We start from the raw sequence: 21330 nt of genomic DNA, 5'->3' as shown, positions 1-21330 counted from the left end.
GTATGTGTGTGTGTGTGTGTGTGTGTGTGTGTGTGTGTGTGTGGTTAGATTTCTAGATATGGTTTTTTGGCAACCTAATTTCCTTAAGATAAAACGGGTACACTCAAAGCAGTTCAAGTTGTCTTTTAGAAATATGGAATGGGAAGAAGAAAAATGCTAAGTTTAAACGACTCTTGGAATATCTTCAGGAAAGGCAGATGGCTTCTGGCATGAAGATAGAGAGAGTATCCTTAGGGTTTCCTCGGAGTTATTTTCTGACATTGAGACTCATATATGTCTTGGGTGTTTATAAGCAAAGAGTAGCTGTACTTATTTTTAGAAAGATATTCTGTACTTATTAACTAATGTCTTCTACCTTCCTCTGTCTTTGAGAAATGGAGCCTTGAGGTGACACGAATACTTCCAGAAGTACATCTAAGAATTGTATTTAGATTTTGAAGCACCGTTTTCCTGCCTTTCGTTTATTTCAATATTTACCAACTAAATTTAGCATAATGACATTGAATTCAATAGAATGGGCGTTTGTAGACTTAAGTCAAAGGGAACTTGTGTTCTTGAACCAGTGTAAGGAATAAAACCTATTGTGGTCTTGCCGCCCCTCTGCCAATACTCCTTTCTGCCCTTCCTTCTCATCCCCTCTACTTCTGCCTGAACTCAGCTTCTCAGTGTCCCTCTTTGCAAATGCCACATTTGCTCCTCTCACATCGACAGCAGTGGTCACTCCTCAAACAGCTTCACTCCCACGACAAGACAAGCATCGTCTGTCTTTAATGACACAGACCTGATTTTATTTGAATTGCAAAACGCCTGGCTTTAAAACAAACAAACAGGCAGGCTTTCTTGTAGTCAGATGAAGCCCTGCTATTCAGTTAGGGGCTGCAAGGTGAACACTAGGTGAGGGTCTGTCAAACAGTGGCTTACAGATGGTTTTTGCTTTCCTCTCCTGCCTGATTCTGCTTGGAACTCCATGTGACAGCTGAATTGCATGCAATATCTTGCTCTGTAGCAGGATATAAGCCAGGAGCCAGGGATGATAGTGAAAAGGACTCTTCAACCTCAGGAGCTATGTGTTCTTAACCTTGCGGAGAGACTTGAGGGTTAGTAAAGTCAACCTGTGGGCGTGCCTGTGAGGGGACTTCCAGAGTTGGTGAACTAAACATGAAAGACTCACTATGCTGACAAGTCTTTATTGCCAGCTGACACAACCAGAGTTGCCAGGAACTGCCTTCCTCAGATGGGCCCATGGCATATCAGTGAGGCATTTTCTTGATTAATGATTAAGATAGAAGGTCCCAGCCCAGTGTGGGTGGTACCATTCCTACAGAGGTGGTCCTGGACTATGTACAAAAGGTAGTTGAGAAGATGCCAAAGAGCTAGCAAGCCAGTAAGCACTCATCCATGGTTTCTGTTTTAAGTTTCTACATCCAGGCCCATATCTTGAGTGACTGCTCTCAATTCACTCAGTGATGAACTAGAAATGTGAGATGAAATGAACCCTTTCTTCCCCGATTTCCTTTTGATCATGTTATTTATCATGGCATCAAAGAACTAACTAAACTACTCCCCAAACAAGTGCTGTATCTTGACCCATTTGGGATCATGATGAATAAGTAGACTAATATCACCAGGTGGTTTCTCATTGTCCTTACCTTCTGCTGTCCACAAAGCACTAAGGTAGAGACACAATTCAGCTGAGGCCTTTGCCTTCTTTTAACAAGAAGGTGCCCTCCCTCTTGCTTCCAACATCTTCCTCATTTCCATTCAGAATGTCATTAAAATGAGCTTACCATTCAGAGGTCTTCCAACATTTTGATCCAGTGAAAAGCCAACGTTCAAAGTTTCTATGGTCCAAGTAAAGGGACACAGGAAAATGTAGCTATAAACATGTAAAAGAATAGAATCAGGCTCGGTATATGTCTCTAAAAGTCAGGAAAAGAACAGAGCAAGATGGATGTACAGAACTTAGTGTCAAGTTAGCAGAGCAGACTGTAAGTGTTAGGAGACTGCAAAGACACATCACATAAAATGTGTTTGGTTTGGTTTTTAAGACACATTAACACAACAGGATTCCTCTGGAAACCTACATAGCTTCCGTGTAAATTTGGGTTCTAAATACTAAATAAGGAATGGCAACCCAAATCAATGTATAACCTTAACAAAACTATCCAGTCAGTAAGTTTCCAAGTGAAGGTCAGCGAGGGGCGGGTGGGGGCCACTTCTGGCTGGATCTCTCTGTGTAGTCTATGGAATAAAGAAAAAAAAGACAATTTCAATATTTTATTATTCATGCTTTAGAAAAGATTTTTTAAAAAATCAAAAGAAGGATCTTTCTTATGGATACTTTTCTTAAACACTGAAATAATGATTTTAAAAGGATGAACTTTTAACTGTGGAAGATACAATGGTCTTTATTACAAACCCTTAGGAAAATAGACAGAGTCTCAGAAAAAAGAGAACATTCTGGAAGACGTCCACCATGAGTAAACTTAGAAAGTCTCACCATGCCTGGGTGAGCATAAAGAACCATGTGGGATATTGCATCCTGAACACACCCCACATTCGTCCTTCATCATTTTATCTATTTGGCTTCTCTGTGTAACTTAAGGAGACCTATAATTATTAAACAAAGCAGGAGAAATAGTCCAGAAACAAAGGGAAATATTTGTTGACGATGACAAAGGCTGGTACGAGCCATTGAATAATGTTTATGCAGTCAAAGAAGGTAAAACATTGAAATATCAGTCCAGGAGTCAACAAAGGCAACAACATAGCACAAAGTCCATGAATGGCCAAGGTAGGCTTTAAACAAAGGTGGTGTGTGGCTTGCTATGAGAGGAGGGACTCAACAAAACAGTCTAAGGCAACTGACTCTCCAGATGTGGAAATATTGACTGAGTCACTCCCTTCAAGCCATTCATACAAATAGCTTTAAAGTGGATGAAAGCAAAAATTAAAAAAACAAAACATTAAAAATACTTAGGAAAACATATGAGCAGCCATCCACATGACCTCTGGCTAGGGAAGCAATTCTTAGAATAAGATACAAAGACCAATCATAAAGAAAAAAATCAATGCAGCAAACCACATTAAAATCTAGATCTTCCATGCAAGGATACACAACTTAAAAAGCAAACCCTTGCTCAAGGGAGCTTACAGTGCACACAAATAACAAAAGGTGGGGGTGAGGGAGTGCATATTCTCAATCTCCAACCAACCCACTGGGAAAGAATGAAGCACTGCAAAAACCTATATAAATGGTGTAGGCATTCAATGGCTAATAGGCAGAATACTATCATGCAACCTTGCTAAAATCACAAAAGCCAATTAAACTAAGGGGCCATTTAATAATTGTGGTCAGACTGACCATAATTGAGACATCTGGCAATAGAAACCAACACCAGATATTGCTAAAAATAAAAACGACTTTGGAAGTGTGATTTGTTAAAGTCACTCAGGAATGCATTTTGGGGATTCTTATAATGTTGAAAATGTACATTCTATTGCACCATATAGGCAAGGGGGACATACTGTCAGTTTATTAATAAAAACTAATCCCAAATAACTTACCTGAATAATTTATGGATATAGGCATCATAGCTAAATGGCCCATACATGATAAATGCTAAATTTATGACTTCCAGTTCTGAAGGGAGGCACACAAAGGCCACCCATTTTATATGTGATCTTGTTTTTCCATTAAAATAAAAATAATAGTACAGATATTGAAAATGTTAAGATCAAACAGGGTAGCTTTGGTGGATGCTCATTAGATTAGTACCCTTTTCTGAATCCTCAAAAGATTTCATAATTCAATAAAGAGGGTTAATGGGAAGAAAGGAAGCACAGAGAGTCGGTGCAGGAAGCTCACTAAAGTGGTTTTGTCCTGAAGAGAAATAAAGAGCCTGTAGCAGCTGGAAGGACATGCACACAGAGGGCTATCTTTTAAAGTGGGTCACTGGAAGAATGGTTTTACATTGCTTGAAATGCATCTATGGCTGGGGTCAGAGTATCTATGTAGTAGCAAAACAAGGTAATCCCAGGACAAAGGTCTTGCTGAGCTAAGAAGCCATAGGATTTGTATTTGGAGAGAGCAGGACCCTCCTAGAATTACCAAGAGATAGTGGACCTGAGGGAGACCAGGCAGAGGTGGGAATAGAATCTTTATGGATATACAAAGAGACCCAATCTTCTGAGGATTTCTGGTTTCCTAACTAACAGGGCATGCGCAAGATTTTCCTGTGGAGCAGAGGTATGAATGTTAGAAAAGAAGAAAGGGGATTACAGAATAAATGTGATCCACATGCGGAAAATGAACTTCCCAGGGAACCATCCTACACTTTTATAAGTCCTCTATGGCTCCCTATGATGCTTATGGTTGTTGTTTCAAGATGAACCCCATCTCAGGCTGGCAGGTTCTCTCCAGCATCACTGTGCATCTCCAGTATATGTGGAGATGTGGGAGTGACGAATCCAACCAGAAGATGATTGACCCAGCCAACAGGCAAGATGAGAAGGATCAGTGAGAGAGTTTGTGAGAAGTATCTTTATGAACACCATGCAATGCAAACTAGCTCTTAAACATCCAGACACAAAACTGATGCTGGTGTCAATAGGTTGGAAAACAGAGCACTATCTGAGATCTAGGAACCATTGTCATGGGAGCACGGTACTCCATGCTCTGTGCCAATGAGAGTTAGAAAAGAGAGATCTGTGTCTATTGAGACTGATAGATAACAAATTGGTTTTGTAACAGAAGACAGACATCTCAGATGCAGGATCGGTGTTCATGTTGAGATCTCTAAGAGAAATCTTTAATGAGTGACTGTGGCATTTGAAGCTCAACAAAGTCGTTTTATAATTTTGAGCATGTCATTCAGAGAAAAACAGAAAGGCCTCTATGAACTAAATCATAAACCTAAGGAATCCAGAAGTATATAGTTCTCACTCCAAACCATTTATCTTCGCTGATACACCAAGTTGCTTCTACAAGTCTCAACACACTAAATGTTAATAAGCATACAATGGAATTCTATGTTAATCTCCATTGCGGCCTTGGCAGAGACAGTGATAATCCTGAACCAATTGGACTGACCAGAAGTATCTGGAGACTTTTTCTAACCTTCAGAAGCCATCACTGTCCTTCTACAAACAGTAGCCGGGGGAAGGAGTGCAGACCTGTGATTTCGGAAAAGCTCCTCAGAGAATCTGATCAGCAGGCTGCATACTTATTAAAAGTCGTCACCTCCTACCGCTGAAAGGAGATGTGGGCACAGGCCCCCATGTGGAACCCTGAAGCTATCTCCAGTCAATAACCACTTGCAAATGAAAATATACTTTTCTCCAAGGGAGTCTGGCTGGTCAAACAATCCACTCTTAAGGGTAGGTGCCATGCCCAGTAGTCGTTGACCATCAGGAAATGAATTCAATGGCATTTTATAAAGGTTCCTTGTCTCATAATGTTTGCTGTCAGGGCTTTTTATTTCATTTTTACATTTATTTATTTATTATTTATTTATTTATTCGGTTGTTTTGTTTGCTTGCTTGCTTGTTTATTTGCTTTCTTAATTTTACCTTACAGGTTTTGCATACATATTATGACTTCCAGTTTTATTTTATCTTATTTGACTTTATTATTATCCCTAAATAGCCTGCTCATTTTCTAAGAGACAGAAACAGGATGGATCCAGATGGAAGAAGAGGAGAAGAGGAAATAGGAAGTGTAAGATGGAGGAGTGGAAACCGGAATCAGAATATGTTGTATTGGGAAATCCTAATTTAAATAAATGAGGGAAAAGACCTGAAGTTAGGAGGGGGATTAGAGATGGATACAGGGGGAAGTTGGAAGGGGAAATGGGGTATGTATGACCATGCTTCATTGCATGCATGAGTACAGCTCTCTAAAATTAAAAACTATTTTAAAAATTAAGGAAATATTAACTGCCATGTGTGGTCCTGATGGTCCTGAGGGGACAAAGATGTCAGTGCCTGGTGACTCTCCTGTCTGTCTCTAAGGTTCTTGTGCTTCCAGCAGTGCCTCACTCCACCCAGGCACCACGGACACAAGCTTCCCATTTAGAATCCTGTACAGGCCAGGAGACTTCTCACATCTGCTCCCTTATTCAGAATAGGAAAAACATTGACTTTATCAATTGACTTTTAAAGTGTTATGCTTATTACTAATAGGCTCTGAAAATGTTTAAATTTATTTCTTTAGGGGATATCTACATTTATATTCTCCCTCCCCCTTTCTTTCTTTTGCTTCCTTTTTCTCTTACACACACACACACACCTCTCATATACACATATACACACCTCTCACACACAGACTCACATACCCAAAACACAAAAACCTCTCTTATACACACATACATACGTGCATCTCTCATGCACATACTCACATACACAAATACCTACACTACACAGATACTTCTACACCACCACACACTCATATACATACCACACACATATTCCCATACACACCACACATACACACACATATACACTACACACCATATACATACTCACATAAACCTCACATACACACATTCACATACATACCACACATACACACATATACTACACACCATATACACACTCACACTGCACACGTGCGCGCGCGCACATACACACACACACACACACACACACACACACACACACACACACACACACATACACACACACATCCCTAAACAGCAGGCTAGCTTCAGACTGGATCTTCCTACCTCTGCCTCCTAAATTCCAGGGTTATAGACACCTCTACAATCTCACAGCTGTACTCAGAAACAAAAGGGAGCGGTGGAGGAGGCTGGCAGTATGACCAAGAAAGGATTCCCCACTGAGTGGCACCAACACATTCCAGCTTCCCAGCTCCATGAGAATGTGTGTGGTTGTCTGACCATGCCAGTGTAAACCTACAGTAATGTTTCTGTTGCCAGAACCTGCCCCCAGGGAACCCTGTCATCCTAACATACCCTGTAGTACTGTATGAGATCTTCCAGGGTCTGCCAATATGGAATATTGCTCCACTTACAGCTTGGGTAAATTGTGTTCTACTTCATGGAACTGCAAAAGATGCACAGACAAAATGTGATACTTGCTCAAAGGTGGGGAGGGATAAATTAAATTATGAATACCAAGAGACCATGGCTAAGCCCGTGAAGAATCCATGCATTGTGTCTTTCATTTATTGATAGTAACATGTACAAAGTATTCTCCAGTGACCAGGTGATGGTGTGAATGCCAATCAGTGTTGTGTCCGGCCAGCAGATCACAGCCTGGGTTCTAGCCTGGAAAGGCATTTTGGAAACCTGGAAGAGAAGAGGGGCTAGGCGGCGAGAGAAAGAAATGCAGCTAAGACAGGCATTCTGATCAAAGCTCAATTTTACTGTTCTGACACTCAGTTATGAAGGAAGGGGGAGGGGCCCAATTCCCGCCAAATAATCTCGGAGTCCAGGAGCAGGGTGACCACGTGTATGGCTCCAAACAGCAAAGCGGCAGGTTCCAGCAGTGGGCGTGGCAGAACGATTGAGCGGGAAGCTCCACCCCTGAGCAAGCAGGTTTCAGGCTGGGGAGGGGAGACTACAAATAAGATGAGCTGACCTCTCACATTGACTGACTGTGGTGAGATCTGCCCCTGTTACCACCCTACAGATGAGTGTACTGAAAAACAGCTGAACTATATACCCTGGGAGGTGTAGATAGAAGCAGTCAGCCTCACTGTTGGAACTAAGTATCAGGCCCTCACCACCTCCTCTGCATGAGATCAGGGTTGGCAAACGTTTTCTATCAAGGGCCAGGAAGTAAATATTTTAGGCTCTGTGAGTCAGACAGTCTCTGTTGCAACTCTAGATAATATGAAAACAAATTGTGTTCTAATAATAATTTATTTTTAAAAAACATACCAGATTTGGCCTCTGGTCACAGTGTGGCGATCCCAAGTCTAGATCAAAGGTTCTTAAACTTAAGTATGCTTTAAAGTCATAGAGAGGGCTTATTAAATTCAGATTAAAGTCTGAAACCAACCCCTTCCCCCATTTTAATGGATTAATTCATGGTTAACTTCCCAAATTATCTGTCTTTAGCCACTTTCTAGGACATACTGGCTTTTAGGACCAGGGTATCAGCTCTGGAATGTCAGAGTTGGAAACTGGTTCTCTTATTCACAGCACTCGATGATACAGTGTCTTCTGTGTACAAGGCATCCAGAAAAATTTACTTATGAAAAGGAAAGAATGGCCATATTGCGATGTTAGATTATTTCCAACTATTTCAAAATGTGCTAAAAGAACCAAGGCGGTACACAGACTGTTGTAACTCAGAGGATGGTATTATGTAGTCTAGGAAAGTGGTTTGAATTGTACGGCAGCTTTTTCCAGTTCATGCATTTAAAGAAAATCAGAATTTTTTCATGCAGTCCTCAGTCTTGTTCAAGTTGCATTTAACGTACTGAGATATGATTCTACAAAAGAAACCTTTGCCCGTCAGACATTGTTCCTTGGAGACTGGGGACAAAAGGAAGGAAAATTTACAGGGTTTCACAGAAAACATTGCTGGTACACAGAAAGAGGGATTTTTCAAGTTGTAAGATTGGAATCAGGCTGGCTAGACACATCTACAAATAGCTCGGTGTCAAAGATGACCATGACCTGTGGTTCACTTTATTTAGAAAAATGGGTAGAAAGTTAAAATATTCTTTAAACTACTGTGATTTAGACAGAAGAAAAATGTCATTTGCTTTCAAAACACAGTTTCCCCCTTCCCCCTCATTTTGAGAGAAAGTGAGCAGGGAGGCAGAGTGAATAGAAGATGTGCTGTCTTTCCTGAACAGGGACGGGGCTTTCCTGTGTCCAACGCGAATGTGAACAGAAAGAACCTTCTCCCCACTTTGATTTCATGTTTCATTTCAAAGGGGGAAATTTTAACGTCTAAGCTCTTTTATTCCAAATTTAATAGGTTACGTTCTTGAGGTCAGCAGGCAGATGGAACTGAAGATGAGAATACTAAATTATGAAATTGCAGAATTACTATTACTTTGTCAAGATCAGGAGAGACTTCCCAGGCTTTTGATCTTTAGTCTTATACCTATGAGGACACTATGGCTGGAGTGACATCATGCCCTTCCTGGTTTGGCAGATCTAACCATGGGCAGAGCCAAACCAGACATCAGATGCCTGGTTTCTGCCAGGTAAATTGTTCCTCCCTCAGCCCTCACTGGTGTCCCCATCAATGTCTCATGCAGACAGTTCCATTGCTGTGATTTGATAACCCAATCCAAGCAGGTTAAGGGAGAAACACATGTTTACATTGGCTCAGTGTTGGAGGTTACAACCCATCACATCAGGAAAATAATGTCCTCGGGAACTTGAGGCAGCTGGACGCATGGCAGCAACATTCAGGCAGCAGAGAAGGATGAGCGCCTTTCTCAGCAGCCCACCTTCTCCCTTTCATGAGGTCTGAGACCCAACCCAATAGAACAGCACTTCTCACTTCCAAGGAAGCTCTTCGTACCGCAACTAAGCTCTAGATAACCACTCCCAGGTAATCAAAGAGACATCTCTTTCAAGTGATTCTAGGTCGCGTCAAGTTGGCAGTCAATATTAATCATCACACGTGCTAATGTATGTCGTATGTGTGTGAGAAAGAGGGGAAAGAAAGGAGGAAGAAGAGGAGAAAAAAGAGGAGGAAGAGGAAAATGAACCACCATGGATGTTATGGTATAAAGAGCCATTCAAATAAGTGTGCCTATCCTTAGACTTATGTAGCGATCTCAGCCACCCCTGCCCAAGATAAGTGATCCCAACTTCAGAGCTAGATACTGCTCTCCCTCCACGTGTGTGACCTTCACACTGAATGCAGCATTCTTCTTGAGGTCTGTGGTTGCTCTTCTAGGTCAAGCAACTGCAACAAGGCTCCAGTCCACCATTTAAAGCTAATATACAATGAGGGAGTGGGGTGGTAACTGACTACCAAGCTTTCTGAACAGACCTAATTCTAGGGATTGGCATATTCACTAGGTTCTGCCACGTAGCTTTCCCTGATGGAGCTCTTGGGAAGAAGACACTTGTCCATAGACATCCATGGACTCCCACTTGCCTGATGGATGTATTCAGCTGGTTGGTTAGCCTTTCAGGTTGCCTGTGCATGTACACCCTCTCTCTGCTCACCCCACTGTGTGCCTTTGCTGCTCACTGTCCCAATGCTTCATCCGCTTGACCAAACAGGAATCAGAAACAACAGTTCACAGTGCCTTACAGTCAGAAACCTGACAGGAAGTAGGGCCGGGCTCTGAAGCATGAAGACTGGACCTCAGAGATTCACTTCCTCTACAAAGCTCTGCCTCCTAGGCATCACCAGCTGGTGCCCAAATGTCCAAGCACAGGAGCCCATGGGGACACTGACAGTTGTTTTGCTGCCTGGAAGTTTCCTCATCCCTCACATTGACTGCATTATGCACAATAGGCTAATCTAGATCAAATTGCTAATATTTCATCTGGCTTTACTTCTGTAGAAACTGCTTTCATCTGCTTTGACTCACTTCCTATTACTTAAGTTATTCCACTTGAAGGAAAGCTCTTTTGCCTGCTATATTATTAGAAATGAGAGTTGACTTTTACCTTTTGTGGGCAGTGGTGCTGTGTTGATCTAGATGGGCCCTAAGTGATATTTCTATGTGAGTACAAGTTGGTGGATTTTACAAGTTTAGCTGGGTATTTTTAGGATAATGCTTCGGCAGTAATCAATCTTAACTAGCAATTTACAGAGTCATATTAAAGTGCTCACCTCAAAATTGCATGTGATATGTCTGTATGAAATATATCTATATCACATGAAGAATTTTCTCTAGTTTCATTTACAAATATTAAGCATGAAAATGTAAAAACAGCTTTCACAACATGCAAATAAAATGATTTAATTTTTAGGTTTGTTTAAAATAAAATTGAATTCAAAATGTCAAGAGCTATAGATAACTAGACATCATGTGAAAACAGAATACCCAATTTTAAAATATGTGTTTCATATTGTAGTGGAAGAAATGTGCCACTCAAATGTTCCTACTGTTCTTAAAGTAAATGAAGAATAAAACCCAATAACAAAAAGGTGGAACTTTTGGTAGCTCTTGTTAAAACTTAGCAAGGGGGTAGGTGAGTGGTTGATTCCATTATCTTTCTTTGGGGGATATTTTGCTGCTTTGACCCATGGCTTGGTAAACAGCATTGTGTCGGCAGGGAAGGGGTGGTAGAAAGATGAGCAGCTGGGTGTACAATTTCGAGATCTGAATGAATATGTCTAGGCAGAGGCAGAGGCAGAGGCAGGGGCAGGGGCAGGGGCAGGGGCAGGGGCAGGGGCAGGGGCAGGGGCAGGGGCAGAGGCAGAGGCAAAGGAGAGGCAGAGGCAGAGGCAGGCGCAGGGGCAGGGGCAGAGGAGAGGCAGAGGCAGAGGCAGAGGCAGAGGCAGAGGCAGAGGCAGAGGCAGGCGCAGGCGCAGAGGCAGAGGAGAGGCAGAGGCAGAGGCAGAGGCAGAGGCAGAGGCAGAGGCAGAGGCAGAGGCAGAGGCAGAGGCAGAGGCAGAGGCAGAGGCAGAGGCAGGCGCAGGGGCAGGGGCAGGGGCAGAGGCAGAGGCAGAGGCAGAGGCAGGCGCAGGGGCAGAGGCAGAGGAGAGGCAGAGGCAGAGGCAGAGGCAGAGGCAGAGGCAGAGGCAGAGGCAGAGGCAGAGGCAGAGGCAGAGGCAGAGGCAGAGGCAGAGGCAGAAGTCAGTTCCACTGATGCTGTGAGAGACTAGTCAAACAGAGACTGGCCTCTTGCAGGCAGTCACACTAAGGTCACTGGTGACCTTCACAAAGACAGTTTAGTGCCTTTAAAAAGTAGCAGGCAGCCGGGCATGGTGGCGCACGCCTTTAATCCCAGCACTTGGGAGGCAGAGGCACGAAGATTTCTGAGTTCGAGGCCAACCTGGTCTATAGCGTGAGTTCCAGGACAGCCAGGGCTGCACATTGGGGCCAGCCAGTGCAAGGAGAGGTCCACTGATCTAAATACAGAAGAAGAAGAAGAAGGAGGAGGAGGAGAGGAGGAGGAGGAGGAGGAGGAGGAGGAGGAGGAGGAGGAGGAGGAATGAACACAGGGTAGCTGGGAATTTAGAAGATGTTCTCATAAGTACAGGCAAGTATAGTTGTCTCCATTTGTGTCTCAACTTCATCATCACAAGTAGGTCAAGAGTTACAGAGTAGCATTTGTGTGAATGACTGGGGAGGACAGGTTTGAACATGAATTTTGGAATTCCTTTGAGATCAGAGCTGCAATGTAGACTTGACAAGCAAAGTGTGAGTGTTGATTTTCTCCTCAGAAACGATAAAGAACTTCAATGCAAAAAAAAAAAAAAAAAAAAAAGGAAGAAAGAAAGAAAGGAAGAAAGAAAACACATTAGAGGAAGCACTGAGGTCCCTTGTAACAGCAGGGGGGCCATTTCAGTGTGGTCTCACTCCAGTAAAACTTGGGGCTTCAGCTTTTCCCTGGAACCATGAACCTGCCACCATGGTGTGAACAGTGAAAAGGGAGTGGAGCCTAGCAACCATTAGCAACTCAGTATCAAGAAGGGAGACAGAGACTGAAGGAAAGGCCATCCAGAGACTGCCCCACCTGGAGATCCATCCCACATACAGTTACCAAATGCTATTGAGGAAGCCAACAAATGCTTGCTAACAGGCACCTGATACGGCTGTCTCCTGAGAGGCTCTGCCAGTGCCTGACAAACACAGAGGTGGATGTTCTCAGCCAACCATTGGACTGAGCATCGGGTCCCCAATGGAGGAACTAGATAAAGGACCCAAGGAGTTGAAGGAGTTTGCAGCCCCATAGGAGGACAACAACAATATGAACCAACCAGTACCCCCAGAGCTTCCAGGGACTAAACCACCAACCAAAAAGTACACATGGAGGGACCCATGGCTCTAGCCACATATGTAGTCGAGGATGGCCTTGTGGGACATCAATGAGAGGGGAGGCCCTTGGTCCTGTGAAAGTTCTATGCCCCAGTGTAGGAGGATGAAAGACAGGGAAGCAGGAGTGGGTGGGTTAGTGAGCAGGGGGTGGGGGAACGGGATAGGGAGTTTTCGGACAACAAAATATCTAATAAAAATAATAATAATAATTAAAAAAAAAACAAGATGGGAGACAGACTATAGACAACAGACTAAGCCTCCTTCAGTTCTGTCTGCCGACTGCATCTCAGTGATGCAGACCGCTTAAAATGTTCATCCCTTCTCCCATACACCTAGTTTCCTTCCTGAACTATACAGCCAAAGTTCTCTTCCCAGGGCACAAATTCTTGGTCCTTGGGCAAAGTTCCCAAAGGCTGAGATATCGCCCCAGCAAAGATAACGTAGGGACAAGAAGAAAGGTTAAACAAGCTTTAGTGAAACAGAACTACTGAAAGAGGATAGGGCATAGTACAGAGGCCAAGAGTGATAAAGAGGGACTGGAACAAAGAAACAATCACTGGGCTTTATTCCTGTAGTTTTTTAATTGAGGACTAAAGTAGAGTCGGGACGACAGCCTCTGAACATGAAAACAGACCCATGTGTACAAAGTCCAGGCTTGATCTTTTGGGCGAATGGAACAGAAATGAATAATATTCCATTAACTGTTGATTTTTGATTCCATTAACTGTTGTTTATGTTTTGATTCCATTAACTTTCAGTTCCCTGAAGGCTCTTCTGTAGACCCTAAACTCAGATATATTTGGATAGGAGGCAGTATGTAGCCATCCCATTAATACCTGTCTACGTTTGAGTTTTGCGAGCAGTTAAAAACTTCTGCCATTAGTTCATCTTTAACTCACAGTTAAATGCCTCAAGCTGTTTCTCTAGTTCATGGTTAACTAAGTGGGGACAACTGGTTGGAAGGTGGCTTGCTAAAAGGCCTGTGTCGGGAAATATACCTCTTGAGGACCTTCCTCCTTTACCAAACTCCTTGCCTACCTTAATACACTCAGCCCAGGGAATGTCACTGCTTAGCCCCACAGCACACTGTAGGGTGTGGCCGATGAGAAAAACAGCTTATTGACACTGGCCAGCATCGTGGGAAGAGACTGCCCAGAATGCTGCCAGCTTGGGAAAGATCCAAATTCAAAATGCAAATTACATTTATTCGCTTACTTACTTACTTATTTTTTGAGATAGTCTTGCTATACAGTACAAGCTGGCCTTTAAATTTTAATCCTCCTGCCTCTGACTCTCCAGTTTTAGTATTACAATTATTTACCATACTCCTCAGTCTCAAAGTGTAAGTTTTATTGAATGCATATGTATGTATATATGCTCATGCGCACACGCGCGTGCACACACACACACATGCATGAGTGTTTTGTCTGCATGTATATCTGTGTACCACATTCAAGCCTAGTGCCTGTTGCGGGGCAGAAATGGGTATCAGATCCCCTAGACCTTGAGTAATAGATAACTAATGTGTCATGTGAATGCTGGGAACTCCCAGAAAAAGAACCCAGGTCCTCTGCAAGAGCACCAATAGCCCTTAACCATTGAGACATCTCCTTTTAAGCTTCATAAAATTGAAAAATTACAACTTGGGTTGTGGTAAGCCAGGGACCATCTGTATAAACTTTACTTTCACTGTGGCAATTGTCCTTCCCCTCTCACTGGTAAGTAGACTCTTCAAGGCCAGGAATTTTTGTCTTTTCTGTTCTGCAAGTGGTGTCAAATCTATATTTAGTGCTCAATAATATCTGCTGGATGGATAGTGGGTGATAACACGGAACCTGATAAATTAAACTTTATGTCAATAGTCCCCCAGAGAAGAGAGGATTCCTGACTATAGACACATCTCTTCTTGAAGTAAATCTTCCATTGCACAGTGGCATACCAGCAGTTTCCCTTTTAAAATGCATACAGGGCAAGGGGTTGAGATTGTGTAACACTGAATCTAAGCATATTAATTCTTTCAGTAGTGAGACCACACATGAAAACAAGAACGTCACCAAAAATAAACAAACATGCATACATACAAAAAATCACTTTGGCATAAAACTGCAAACAACAGAAGCTGGAGAGCTGGAGAGTGACCCTGTAGACAAAATGGTGACATTTTCAAAGCTGATTTCATAAAAGCAGTCATCAGTCTCCGGGGTTGCCATGTCATTTTAACTCGGGATTCTCAAGTGGCTCTCACACTGATTGTCAAGGGAGATGATGACTGGCTTTAAGATGTTGCTTCTCAGGGACTCTGAGATTCAAGAATTGTTTGGCAGGAAGGCCAGAGTGTTTGTGGAGTGGTAGGGGTGGAGTAAGAGATGCTGCTGAAAGGGCTCCAGAAAGGAACATGCCCAAAGATACTACTGGTTCGTCTCTTGTCAACAGGACACAACTGTGCATATCTAGGAACAGTGAGTTCCAATCAAGGAATTATCCTCAATCAGGTTGACCTGTAGGCAGTCAGAAAAGGAAATGATTGGTATGGCAAGGCCCAGATTGCTATGGGCAGTGCCACCCAAGGATAGGTTGTCCTGTGTTACCTAAGAACTAACTCTCGATTAGATAGATAGATAGATAGATAGATAGATAGATAGATAGATAGATAGATCAATCTCTCACTCAAACACACAGACACACACATATAGATACACATACACATACACATGTGCGCACGCCCATAGAGCAGGCTAAGCAAGCCTTGAAGAGCAGGAGGAGCAAGCCATTACACAGCCACATAGCACTAGTCAATGGATTTACTTCAGTTCCTGCCTCCAGGTTCCTGCCCTGCTTGAGTTCCTTGATTGCCTCAAAGTACTGTGACTAGCATAAATTGCTTTTAATTGTGGGTTTTATCAGAACAATCAAAACCAAACTAAGACAGACACAAAAGGCAGGAAGGAAAGGAAGCATTCAAGGATTAGATGCCATTGCTTTCCCAGAATCCCCCACTGACCGGATCTAACTGTCTGAGCTGAGTTACTAGCTCCAGACACTGGGGAGCTATTTTTAGCCTCATATTCTTTTTTCTCTTTACTGGTGCTTCAGAACTGGGGAAAGATCAGATGAAGGAAATTCTAGGGCAACCTACACTCTGTGACGTCTCTGTTCTTAACGGTCCACCTGAGAAAGTTATAGCCATCCCTCCAGAGAACTTAACCTTGTATCTTTTACTAGTTCTTTGAACCAACATTAGGTGTGACTTATGTACTTCCTTCTGGCTGCCTGCAAGAGCAAGATAAGAGAATAACAGAAACTGGAAAAAGAAAGTATATATATATATATATATATATATACATATATATATATATATATATATCACACACACACACACACATACACACACACACACACACACACATCCCTTGTCCTGATCTTTCACTTCTCAATACCCCATGCATCATCTCTTGCTTTAAAAGTCTTGTTTCTGGGAATCACGGTTGCCCCATTGCTGATATGGATAGACTAACCTCTCCCTCTATACTCTAGATCATTTCCTCAGTGTCTCAGCTCCCTGCTGGTGAGGGAGGCAGCTGTACCTAGGTGACTTCACACGTGAAAAAGGAATCACACCAGAGAATCCCCGTAAAGATGAAATATATTTCAAATTAAAACTTACCAATCACTGCTTGGAGAGGCTCTGAATGTCCAAATTGCTATCTGTGTTCACTCAGTCCGTTGACCTTGCTGTGTATCACCACACCACACGGGGAGCCTGGAGTCTCTGCTTTAGTCAAGAAGAAAGACTTCACACAGTATGTTCTGCTTCAGATTTGTACATCAGGCCGATGGCTTGGAAAGTGGTCTTCACGTGTGCTAAGGAATTCATCTTCACTGCAAAAACTTTGAAGGTGTAGTAGTAGAGCTGAAGAAAGAAACCCAGGAACCTCCCCTGGGATGGTGACTCTCGGTGCGGGGCTAGAGCGTGCCTCCTAACATCATTAGCTTTGTCACATGGGGACATTCACTGTGCCACTTTCCTCCAAAGTTAACTTGGGTTGTTGCTGCTGGTGTGGTGTTTGCAGGTCTATGTCAAGGTGACTGGGTATAGACTGCGTTCAGAAAACTACAGGATAGCATAGTCTGCAGGGATTTGAGGGTGTTTTAAATCAAGATAGTGACAGTTGTTGCCTACAGGGAAATTAATAGTTTGTCCAAGACAGAGTAGTGTCATATCTGTTATCACTGGGAATTCTGGTCTCTCGTCCTGTAAGACTGCTACACTCCTTTACCTCCTCCCTCGTTCAGACTTCACCTTGTGATTCGCTTGTGCCAGCAGGTGTGACGGGCTGCACCCAAGCAGAACCTTTATGCTCTGCGGGTTGTTGTTTTGACCCTCAGTTGTCCTGCTTGGCAATGACCACAGCATTCTCAAGGCATGGGCTTCTCTGGAAGGACACATGATGCTGAAGAATGCCATTTGTAAATAAGCCTGGGATTTGACTACTTTGGTATTGCAGCAAAACACAGTGAAGATGGACGGCTCGGGGTGAAGACTCACATAACAAGGAAGGCAAGGAATGCCTTGGAAGCATTCAGTCACTGTGGTCGGAGGGTTTGGTCAAAGCTGTGAAAATCTGAAAAAGGAAAGCCTGGCAACACATCCATAAGACATCCACACCACCGAGGAGCTCATGGGGAGAGGCTGCGTCCTGCCTGAGTTCTGTTTGACCATGCTGTTATGCTAGAACCTTCCTAATGCTGGGACCCTTTAATATACTTTCTCATGTTGTGGAGACCCCCAAACATAAACGTAGTTCATTGTTACTTCATAACTGTAGTGTTGCTACTGTTGATCATAAATGTAAATATCTGATAAGCGGAATATCTGACATGCAACCCCTTTGAACCAGTTGTTTGATCGCCCAAAGGACCACACCCCACTAGTTGATAACCACTGTGCTAGACTAACCCTTGCTTCCTTTGACTCTAGGAACATCCTGGTCATCAGGCCTTACTTCAAGTAGAACCAAATAAATCAAGCCCTGTGTGAGACCCTCCCAGGGAGCCATCAGAAATGACTTCTGCAACAATGAGGCAAAAACCTGGAAACCATTGGCTGACGTCTGTAGGTTAAGAAGGGGTGCTGAACCTAACTGATTTCAGTGTAATTCAACTTCTCTCCTGCTATGTTTAAGTTAGTTTTGGAGGATATTTGATGACTAATAGTCTCTGTTCTATTCATCTCTTTTTGCCCTAATGCTTTCCTAAAATTATCTACATTCATGCACACATACACAAAGAGAGAGGAAGGAGGGGAAAAGGAGAGGGAGAGAGATGGAGAAAGTGAAAGAGATTATTAAACCTCACTTTTTAAAAGTTACTGTATAAATTGAGTGGAAAATACATGAGCAGCTGTAATTATTTTAAAAACCTGCATATAGACATCAATCCACAAGCAGCAAGTTTTAAGTACAAGTTCCGTACAGACTGTCTCTGTTCTCATTAGAGGATCAATCAACCTGACTCTGGGGAAAGAAGATTGAATGGAGACAGATATGAGGAGGGCTCTGGACAGTCCTGGACTTCCACTGTTGATTATGGGCACATTTGCATGAACCAAACTCAATTAATAGATGCTTCAAACAAACCCATTTCTCTGTATCTCACCCAAACTATACCTTCTCTCTGATTTGCTGGTAACCATTAGCCATTTTGTTAATGTGACAGAATACTATTCTGTTTGTTTGATGCACAATGGAACTACCATATTTTTTTTTAAAAAAGCTATTCAAAATGTTTGTTAGATAGCTTCCACCATTTATTGGTGTTTTAGTGCTTTGGGTCACAGGTGTTTGCATGTTAGCTTACGTGTGTGAGTATTGCCTGATAGGAAAAGAAATGTGTTCAGATTCCCTAATGCAAGTTTGAAAAAAATGGTACACACACGCATTAGATTTCCATACATAGAAATACCCTATATTCTTTTAAATATAAAATAGTAACGGACATCAATTGATTTGCTTCAATAATATTTGGTCTGTAGAAATTTTCAGTGTGTTCCCATATTTATCAGGGCTGTGAGCTGCTGTAGCAAGCTGGACAGTCTGGTATGGAAAACAATGATTCTGTGATGGTTCTTGCTCAATCCCATGAGGAAACTGCTGGTGAATAGGGAGTTTTCCACCAACTTGTGACTCAAAGATCCAAAAGCCTTCCTTCTACAGTTCCTCCGTCCTCTGGATGCTGGGGTAGCTCCAGGAAGTCACCTGTGTTTAGCCTACTAAGTGAAAACTAGTGAGAAATGTAGATCTTCTTCTAGGTCTCCATTTTTGAAATACAGGCATCAACTCCTCCTGTAGCTTATTGCTAAAAAAAAACAAAAACAAAAACAAAAAAAAAAAACCAAAAAACTGGTTTTTGGCCAGATGTAGATGCAAAGTTCAGCTGGAAAATGTGGTCCCAAGTTGGAAAAGTATTTGTGTCAAACATCTCTATGCTACAGAAGAAAGAGCACTGTTGTAGTTAGCTTCAGTTGCATAAAGATCTTGTGGGTGATATTTTCTTGTTGTTGTTGTATTTGTCTTATAAGACGAGATATATGTAGCCCTGAGTAGCCTTGGTCTGGAATTTGCCATGTAGAGCAGCTAACCTCAAACCCACAGAGATCTCCCTTCCTCTGCCTCCCAAGTGCTATGATTGAAGGCTTGTGGTCACCACATCTGGCAATTTCCTAAGTACTGATCCACATACTTCTACACCTTGCCTTCTCTAAACGTCAAGATTATGGTAGAGCTACTTCAAAATTCAGGATATAACTTCCACAAACAGCTTTGCAACATTAACATTCTGACTCTGTCCCTCCACAAATCATTTGTATTCTAGTTCTCAATGTATTGTTGTGTAACACAGACTAATTAACATTCATTTCATTCTCCTGAGCCCACTTGCAGAGTTTCAGACTGTAGCCACAATTTGAGCTGAGGACACACAGTGTCACACAAAGCACAGGCTCCTCTCCTAAGGGACGATACAAATATTAAATAGGATGACCCCAGAAATGTAGTCCCAGAAAAGAAATTAGATAATTCCCAACTGTTCCTTTCATCCGTATATTTATTCCGAATTTTTCATGGGCAAGATGCTTTCCTTAGTGAGACAATTTCTTGGGTTGTATTTATGCCTTATTTAGTTTTTCTCTGAGCTCACATGTCCCCAGATGATATTCCTTATTGACATCCTCTTAGATGGCAGACATGAAGACTCTTTTACATTCCTCTGCCAGGTGTGCATTTTAAGTTAGCTACCTACCTGATTTGTTTTACTGCAAAGTGTTAAGGACTTTCTGAAAGAAAGATAAAAGTAGATTTAATGTAATCTCCTTGACATGTTCACTCAATTCTCCATCTCCCCAAAGCACCTGCTGATGGCTACTTGGACAGGGAGCCCCCCTGAAGTACAGTGACAGCAGCAAGCTAGCTGGTCACCCCTATAAAACCATCACTGGACCTCAGAGGTCAGACTAGGATCTATCATCCTCTGCAAGGGGAAGCTGGGGGCAGGGCATGCCTCTCTCTGTTCTTGATCACATCAGAGAGGTGGGAAGGGGAACTTAGAAGAAAGGGGAGACGCTCACGCTGTTGACTCCGTGCTACAGTCAGATCGCTTTCTAGTTTCGTGATTTGTTTTCAGCTGAATTGAGGGAGAACTTAATTGAATTGTCAACTGATAGATCATTAAAACTGAGTTCGGGAGATGGATTTGAGGTCTGACTCCTAGAGCAGTGTTTGAAAGCAGCTCAGGGAACTGAGTGACAGACCTATTACCATCTGATTCTATTTCCATCTTTTTATGTGGATGAATTTTCTAAGCGCTTGAATTCACAGAACTGAAAAAGTAGGAAGAGAGCTAATGCAGGAACCCCCCTTTTCACTTCAGCAATAAGCAATATCATCCAGAGACATGTGAGCCGAGGGAAAACATTGAATACGGCATAAAAAAATCATCTCGCTAAGGAAGCATCTAGTTCAGAAAAATATTCCATTCTTATAATTATCAGAATTCCGTGAGTGAGTTTCACGCTTGTTCTATTATTCGGTGGTAATTATTTTAATGATAACTAAATCCAGAAGTAATTATTCAAAATGTAGAACAGGACATTTTAAATATTATATGGTATTTTAGAAAATTACGCTTAAACACATACCAGTATTTATACTGTAGAGAAGTGTAATGGAAATGCAAATTTAATGAGAAAAAGAAGCAGCATAAAACTCCTGTACAAGAAACGTCACTAATGTAGCTTTAAAAATAGTCACTAGCAGATAACAAACTACTTTAGAATTTAAGATACATTGCATATATTTACTAAAAAAAAACCCAAAAAATTACTTAAAATTTCTATTGTA

General features: G+C 42.3%; 1 long non-coding RNA gene across 4 annotated transcripts in view; it reads right to left on the bottom strand.

Moving 5' to 3' along the window:
* Positions 1–18: 18 nt before the first annotated feature.
* Positions 19–21330, bottom strand: part of Gm32499 — an 84166-nt gene continuing 62854 nt past the window's right edge. Inside the window, exons 1-3 of one of the 4 annotated variants that reach the window (XR_383908.3) lie at positions 16602–17711; positions 2152–2241; positions 19–1876 (exon numbers count right to left, since the gene is read on the bottom strand). This is a non-coding gene — a long non-coding RNA (predicted gene, 32499). Of the gene's footprint in view, positions 2242–16601; positions 17712–21330 lie in introns of those variants that run through there. The other 3 variants (XR_875104.2, XR_001781611.2, XR_001781610.2) reach the window with 3 other exon arrangements.

This window comes from Mus musculus, chromosome 15 (assembly GCF_000001635.26).
Source record: "Mus musculus strain C57BL/6J chromosome 15, GRCm38.p6 C57BL/6J".
NCBI classification, from domain to species: Eukaryota; Metazoa; Chordata; class Mammalia; order Rodentia; family Muridae; genus Mus; species Mus musculus.
This window is presented reverse-complemented; position numbering and strand designations above follow the sequence as displayed.